The 8,515-nt window shown below is 41.9% G+C and overlaps 1 long non-coding RNA gene across 1 annotated transcript; it reads right to left on the bottom strand.

Annotated features, from left to right (window-relative positions):
• Window positions 1-715: 715 nt before the first annotated feature.
• Window positions 716-1,811, bottom strand: LOC130135256 (uncharacterized). The gene is made up of 3 exons (XR_008814716.1): window positions 1,652-1,811; window positions 1,487-1,571; window positions 716-1,105 (listed from the first exon to the last, which is right to left on the bottom strand). It is a non-coding gene; the product is annotated as an uncharacterized LOC130135256 (long non-coding RNA).
• Window positions 1,812-8,515: the final 6,704 nt, after the last annotated feature.

The following is an 8,515-nucleotide window of genomic DNA, read 5'->3' as shown; positions in this document are numbered from 1 at the left end:
ATTTTTTCGTCGGAAATTTTCGTCGGAAAAACCCGGTTTTTTTGTAGTGTACTCCCATAACACTTTTTCCAAATTAATTTTCATTTCGCAAATAAAGCCAAATTAGTACCTCTAATCCAAATCTACCCTCCATTGGCATTTCGTCCAATATACCATTAAAACGCATAGGTGTCAACACACATAACAGACGATTATAGGACGGATCTGACATAAAAAATGACAAATCCGACAAAAAATCCACGTTTGTTGACAAGTATGCATTTTATCTAAGGGGAGATTTAGATCATGGATACCAATTTGAGTTTTTTCTAGACAAAAATTAATTTGATATAAAATTTGTTATGGACCACCAGATTAGGTATTTTTGTCTAACAAAACATACTTCAGATAAATGTATGATAAAAGTATCAATTTGAGAGTTTTAATAATGATTTGAAGCTCATTTAGGGTGCATTCATTTCAAGGAAAATCAATAATTTAGGAAAGACTTTCCTACCTCGATCTTTTATATATTGCTTTTGGAAAATGAGTTAACCAAAATATTTTCATTGGACAAAGCAGCATTAGATTGCACTCACGCACCTTCAAGCATGCATTTCACGAGATGGGGACTTTGAGAGAAAGTAACCATCAGTTCTCTTGAGAGTTGCTTTTTGCTTTTTGTTGAACCAGTTCTCTTGAGAGTTGCTTCTCATTTGACATGGTACAGAGTAAATTCAATACAGTATACTTGGTTCAGTCCAAAAATGCTACTTCTGGAGTCAAATCTTAATAGCCAAAACATTCGAAATAAATTTTCAATACGACGATCTCAATTCTGCTATTAGAAATCGAATTATCATACAAACAACCAACCTGATGCCCTGTGGTGAAGGTATAACTTTTATCAACCCATCTTGGTCATGTCCACAATGCAATGCAACTTCTGTTAGCCCCTACAATGTAAGTTAACTGTGTTGCACATGCGAGCACATCAGGTGGCCCAACCACAGCCAGTTCGCGAGCCACTTGACCCACCTCTTTAGAAAATCTCGAGACCATGACTACTTTTCGTATACATCAAGCACTAGTATTTAATTGGACCGTCCTAGCTTCCTGAAGCTAACTGTTCACATCGAAGAAAGAAAGGGCAAAAACCATCTTTAGGAAGATTTAAATGAAATAATCATTCATAAGGAAAAGGAAACTGAGACTACAATAACCAAACCAGGGACAACTCAAATGTCTTGCCTATGTCATTCGAGTGTTGCCTGGTTGTGTAAACAAACCCTCTAAAAGTCACTCCTCTGTGGAACAGTTTATATGTAAAGTACCAATTGAAAGAAATACTAATCTCGCATTTTCACATGAAACTTACAGATTACTAGGTATATCACGAAAGCACCCATGTTGTAAAGAAGTTTAAATGGAGTGAGATCCATATACGATATTGAAAAAAGTAAATGAGTGAAACGAAAAGGTTGGAAAGGGAAGCTATGATAATTACCTCCCGGACAATCGGATTTGCCGACGACGTAAACTCATGAGTCATTCCTTCCCAGACTATCTTTCCCTCAGAAAGAAATATCAACCTGAACATGTTAATTTACTCTTGAGCAAAACGAAAAATGACAGAGAAAACACTGGAGCGATGGGAACAGTAAAGTAGAACCTGTCGACAGCTCTTTGGATGGTGCTGTGCTGATGAGAGACAACCACACATGACGTTATCTTCCCAGGCTTTATTCCAAGTGCATCTTCACCTTTCAAATGCACAGATCAGATAAGATCTTCAACCACAGTGGATGCAATAGGATCAAGCCCAGCTGTTAGTTCATCGTACAAGAGTACCTTTAAGATACAGAAAAATCGGGAAGAAGGTGAAGGTTTAGACACAATATCGTCCCTTGCAGAATATGTACGTTTTACATGTTTAAAGCAGTTACACTGATGATGGAGAAAGAAATGAGAATGGAAGAATCGGACATTTGAGGAAATTGTTACTTGTGTTGTAGACTATTAGTTTTTGCTTGCCATATTGTAATTTCTTCCTCTTTCAAACCTCAAAAGTGTGGCGAATACTCATCGGACTAAGATTGTCACGCCCCGTACCCCACGAAGCGCGAGCATCGTACCTCCGGTCGATTATAGTGCGACGTCCCAGGAAACGTCGCCGACCCAACGCCAACAGAGAATAAGCACAAGCGGAAGAAATAAACAAACCCTGATCATAATAATAATAAAACAATGGATAGCACGACAACAATCAATCGCTACTAAAAATATGTACACTTTATATTACTATAGAAAACCTTTTTACAATAATCGCTACAACCAAAAAGGAAACACCAACAGCTGGGAATAACCAAATAGCCACTTCTCCGTTCTGCTCCGTCCCTACCGGGGTGCATGCTCGACGACCGCTGGATAAAATGCGGTATTCCAAAAAGAGGTGGTGACATCGGCATCCTACTGCTGGGGGTCTGAAAAGTTTCGGTTTACACAACCGTGAGACGAATCTCAGTAAGTTCAATCCCTAAACCTAGGCTAGGCTAGCATGCAATCTCCTGACCGGAAACAAATACTTAAAACAATAACACAACAATAATCAAATAGTTCTCTGACCCTGCAGGTTAGACAGTTCAATATATATTAATCACGGCACATACGTGGCACACCTAGTCACACGTACGCCAATCACATGCTCATGGACCGAGTCTCACACACTCGCATGCCAGTCCACGCGTGTTCATGCATGTTAGTGTCGTCGACATGTCACGTGCATTTCCCGGCCCACTGGCCCACACTGGCAATCGCCCAATTTATTAATCATTACGACGACTCGAGTCAACAACATTCATGGCCCGGTGCGTCTAGCCTGCTTCAAAGTGCATGAGGCGCAGCAACCGATCTGGCCCAGTGTCTCTAGCCTGCTTCAAAGTGCATAAGGCGCAACACTGATCTCCTTATGAACCAGAGCCTGCTTCAAAGTGCATGAGGATGGTCGTCTTCCGAACGTACCGGGCATCGTCCTGCTTCAAAGTGCATGAGGGCGGTATCGACCCAAAGGTCATGACCCGAAGGTCCTTAGGTGATCACACAACTCATTATTATCTGAACCCAGCGTATGACGCTTCGGGGTATTTTAGGTGATCACACACTCATGGCAGGCACGCATTCTCGCACAATTTCATCACATGCCTCACTCTTGGCATACACAATGCGTGTCCATATTATGCAATGCAATGCACCACGAGCGCCAATATAATTCAAACACTCAATATCACAACACGTGCTCAATTGACCCAATTAATACCGTGTGGCCTAACGTGCGAATCACAAATCAACAATTAATTTCAAACCAATCATTGGCCAATCGCATTCCACATAATTCAACCACACGACATATGACATGGCAGTACGAAGTCAATCACAATTAAGCACAAATTACGTACAACCAGTCAACCCGGACATACTCGGTAGTTTTCCAATGGGCTCCTAAATTGGTCATTTAATCCAATTAATCTCCCCAAATAATTCTCATTAATCCACTAAATTTTCTCAATAATAATTTCTACCAATCAGTCCTCATCCCAGTCTGAAATATACACTGATATTACCTAAGCCAGTCAAAAAATGCACCGATAATACCTAAACCAGTCCAGAAAAACGCACTATCAGTCCTAATCCGGATTTAGGAATTTTACTCACCTAATCCAAGGTCACGACGACGGGGAACGGCGGCCGATCACTGGTGAATAGTGAAATCGGCGGCTGAATTTCCGGCGACGGCGTACGGACGGCGTGAATAGCGACCGTACGGACGCGGTGAACTGTACCCCCCCCCCCCTCTGTACGGACACTGTACGGACAGGCTGGGAAACGGTGGCCGGCGCGACGGCCGTACGACGGTGACCGTACGGCGCTACAGTACAGAACGTACGGACACTGTACGGATAGGTGCGGTTGGCGTCGTACAGTGTGGCTGGACGGCTGGGTGTCGACGGAATGGCGATCGGAGCTCCGGCGAAGCTCCGGCGGCCCTATTTGCCGGACTGGAAAGAGAGAAAAAGAGGGAGAAAGAGAGAGAAAGGGAGACGGGGTGAGGGTGGTGATGCTGGTGGGTGATCGAACGAGGCAGCAGCAGCGACGGCCGGCGACCAGCAGCTCCGGCGGCGGTCCGACAAGCTCCGGCGTGAACGGCCAAAAGAAAGAGAGAACGATGGATGAGGAGGAAGCGTGGGGGAGGGGCTGCTCTTGGGGTTGATCTGCCGAATGAGGGAGGAGAGAGAGAGAACTGGTCAGATCTGGTCAAAAATAGGGGCTTAGGTGGACACGTGTCGCCGATCCGAGCAATATGACTAAAATGCCCCTAATCTAACGGTCTAAAATCAACCTAATCTAATAATGGATGGGAAAAAAGGTCAATAGCCCCAATAATTCAGCTGATAAGCACTCTTGAATATCCCAAATAATTTTCCCAAAATTCGGAACTGAAAACGGCCCAGAGGCAAAACCGTCATTTTTTCGGTCCCGGGGCGAAATTCCAATTTTCGCACATATGTGTTCCATATGTGCGTGGCCAACATAATATGGCGTCGGAATCGCGAAAACAGCCCTTTAAGCCCTTGAAAATCGACTGCGAAGTTTCGGGAATAAAATTATATTATTTTCTCAATTTTTGTCGAAATTCCAATTTTTGGCCATAACTACTCCTGGTATGCGTGGCCACCCAAAAATGGCGTCAGCCACGAAAAATAACCTCATTTGACCTCGAAAAGCGACGTTGGTGTCCCAAGGGGCAAAATCGTAATTTTTCACCTCCGGACCGAAATTCCAATTTTCAACTGTACTAACTCAAAATATGCGTGGCCAGCATAATATGACGTCAGATTCCCAAAAATAGTCTCTTAAGCCATCGAAAATCAACATCGAAATCCGGGCCCAATTTCGTGATCAAAACTCGCTCAATTTCCAATTTCAGGGTCTCTCACTAACGGGCGGCTGTTTAGAGGTTACGCGTATCGACCTAGGGTTATCCGAGTCATGACGGTCCTGATCATTGAGAGAATGAGAAATTATCACTAGTCCCAGAGGTCACGATCATCCGATTTAAGTTCAGGACTGGTTGGCCACGTGCACTCTCGGTCATGCAGAATCACCTGCGAATCCAATTATACATCGTTGGCCTTGGCCAAACCAAATCCGTTACCTTTCCTAAGATCGATCCACATTGGTTCATAATATTCTCTCATTATTTCTCGTGATCGGTGTCCGCTTCGCGATCGGATCCTTGGTCCACGTACCGCTTTCTAATTAGCCATACCCTATTGGTTAGTATCCCGAGAGTGATCAGCTCTGGGTGAGACTTACTAAAATGAAATGCGAAATATTGATAATTTTATTGATCCCGGAATTACGTCGAAATTCGGGCTGTTACAAAGATTCTTAGATTTTGTTTCCTCAGGGGAACCAAGGTTTTCCTAAGACAACATAGCACAAGCAAGTGCGACAAAAAATAGCCACTTCTCAAAAGAGCTTTCAAAAGAAAGAACACTATAAAGACATGCTCATGAAAAGTCGCAAACTGAAACTTCTCAAAGGACCTTCTTTTCGGAAGCTGAGGACCAAAAACAAGTGGCAGTGACTAAATCATTTCTCTCTCAATCAATCACAACCATAAATGGGGACCTTCATAAAAAAAAAATGTTCATCTAATCGTTACTTGACTAAAGAAACTGCCAGAAAATGAAAAGCAACGAGAAATAAAGGAATTCCCCATTTATTTAAAGTGGAAGAAACGCGATCACATAGCATGATCAAGCACATTATAGCCCATGAAATTGTCATTACAAAAAATTCAACACGAGCAGTTATACTTCCCAAACGGGCACTGCTAATTAGCTTTTCCTTCAAAACGAAAGAGATTGTGAATACCAACATAAAAACAACTCGAAAACCCCCCAATCAGAAGTGTAAAGAGACATTGAAGTAGCTCAGGAATTGCCATGCATACGCCATTTCCCAAAGTACTAGACCCAAGGGCGAAAACAAGACAGAGCTTTCGCAACACAAAAGATATGAATTCAAAATGAGAGGCAGAGAGGTCAACCCAAGCGCGTGCGCGCACTTGGTCTGAAAGACCCCCTGATCACACTGAGTCACCCGACGATAATTAAAGGAAGAGATACTCACCCACAAGGACCAAGCTCAGCTTCGCGCACTGCAAGCATCAAAACAGAAAGAAGACCGGAAAAGGGGGACGACGAATCAAATCACTTGGCGACACCCCAATCCAAAACATGAACTGCGAAACGTCGTACCAAGGGCGTCTTACATTGTACACTTGGAAGGCCTTGCCAACGCCGATGGCGATGAAGGTCTCGGTGCCGAGGCGCTGGACGGAGAAGGGGTTGCCGGCAGTGATGTACCTGACTGCTCTGTACGGTTCGAATATCCCCATCGCTTACCACGGACGGGAGAGATTGCACAGAGAAGAAGGCGTTGGCCAGAATATTTGAATTTGGAACGTTGTGAGTCGGTGGCGGGGGCAATGGTTTAGGGTTTAGGCCGATCTTGTGTTCTGACTAGGGGTTTCTGACTAGGGGTGCCGACTGACATGTCCCCCACCTTGGAATTCTTTCTTTTTCGAAAAAACTGCAATAAAAGTTCTAAAACTTACCATTAAAGTGCAAGAAGTTTTAAAATTTTAAATAACGTAATCGAGTTTTAAAATTGTTCAATTTAGTCTTCGGTTAAATCCGTCCAATTTAGGGCAAGGAAAAAAATCCCTCCAATTTGATTGACGGAAAGTGTTGATATTGCTTTCTTCTTTTTTAATTTTGTAAGGCAAGTAATCGAGACGTGGCGCCCACCAGAAAAAAAAATTTGAATTTGACAAAGATAAATGATATAAAAATTTAAAAACGAAAAGGAGGATAAACAAAAAAAAAATCGAGGGAGAAAAAAAAAAGGCAATTGCTTCGCCGACGAAGTTGCAAGCATGCCCCATATTGCGCGGTGGTGACGCTATGAATTGGGAAATCTCACCGAACCGGACGCTCTTGACCTTCATGCAGGTGGTGTTGATCACGAATTTTCAGGTTTTCATGGATTTCATGATGAATACTCGATGGTTGGTGATATCATGTTGGACTTCTTGGCGGTAACCAGCATACTCCGATCTTTCGTTTTTTGAGCTCGCAAGTTTCCATTAATGCATAAATTTTTGCTCTTTATTTTTTTTTTTGTACTGGAGGCACTTCCGATCTTCACCTAGCCACACTCATAGATGCATTTCCTGAAATAGTATTTTTTTTCTTTTCAAGAGCTTAGAGTTGCATTTCTTACCCGCCAATTAATTACAGGCGCATGACAAAGGAAAGGACAAGAAAGAGGCCAGATTTGAACATTGTCATGGAATTTCTTTTCTTCACGGAAAATTCATGATTTGGAAAATATTTTTTCGAAAAAACGATTGCTTGTATCGCTTGTAAAAATGAATTAATGAAACATACTTTTATCTTTCATGAAATTGTTTGGGTATAAATCGTTGTCGATGGTGAAAATATTTTTAATTGAGTAATTTTTTTAAGAGATGTAATCAATCATCTTTCGGAAAATATTTTTCAAATTATTATTTTCTCGCGAAATAAACGGACCCTGGACAAAATGTTCTTGCGTATCATAAAAATAAAACACAACATGTTTTCTGGCAATATCTTTAATTAGCAGTTCAGGCACGTGCACTAAGGTCCAATTATCTCACCACCCCATACCAATCTTTTAATGAGTAGTTCAAACATCATATTCTTTTTTCTTTTCCTTTTTTTTTATAAGCCAAACATCATATTCTACTATTACAAATCTGCTTCACACAGATATATTAACTCTCAGCCAGCATTAGCCATCGATATCTCTTCATGTTGTCTACATCGTACCATTCAAGAACATGCATAGAATCTGGGGATAAGAACAGCACAAGTACTATAACTTTCGTATGACGCTCACTTGAGTGCTATAACTTTTTTTTAATCACTTGAGTGTCAAATTTTTTAAAAATCGTTCACTTGAATACTAAATTTTTTACGCTGGCGTTAGGGATTCTTAAGTGTGACGTCGTGGTGGTGGGTCCTGCGCTAGCGTCACCCCGGGTTTACCTCCTCGGCTGTCGGCCGTGCGGGGGGTTCCCGGGTTACCAAAAAAAAAAAATACTAAATTTTTTAAAAATCATTCACTTGAGTGTCATCGGCGATTTGTGTCGCCAGAAATCCAACGCGGCATTAATTTATTATAAATAGGTTGACATGGCTCGCTGGAAATTATCTAATCAGCAAAAACTAGATGAAACAACGTAGTTTTGGCCCTTTGGATAAAAGAAATGTAAAAAAACCCAAAAAAAGAAAAAGAAAAAGGGGAAGAGATTAATCCTCTGTTTCTCTCCGTTCTTCCCCATGGTTGAGCAACAGATCTTAGTCATTCAACATCAGTTTACAATTGACGAAGAGAATACACACGAGAATCAAAAGTTTAAAAA

This window comes from Syzygium oleosum, unplaced genomic scaffold (genome assembly GCF_021117445.2).
Source record: "Syzygium oleosum isolate NSW1041296 unplaced genomic scaffold, Sole_v2.1 Sole_v2.30, whole genome shotgun sequence".
NCBI lineage: Eukaryota > Viridiplantae > Streptophyta > Magnoliopsida > Myrtales > Myrtaceae > Syzygium > Syzygium oleosum.
This window is presented reverse-complemented; position numbering and strand designations above follow the sequence as displayed.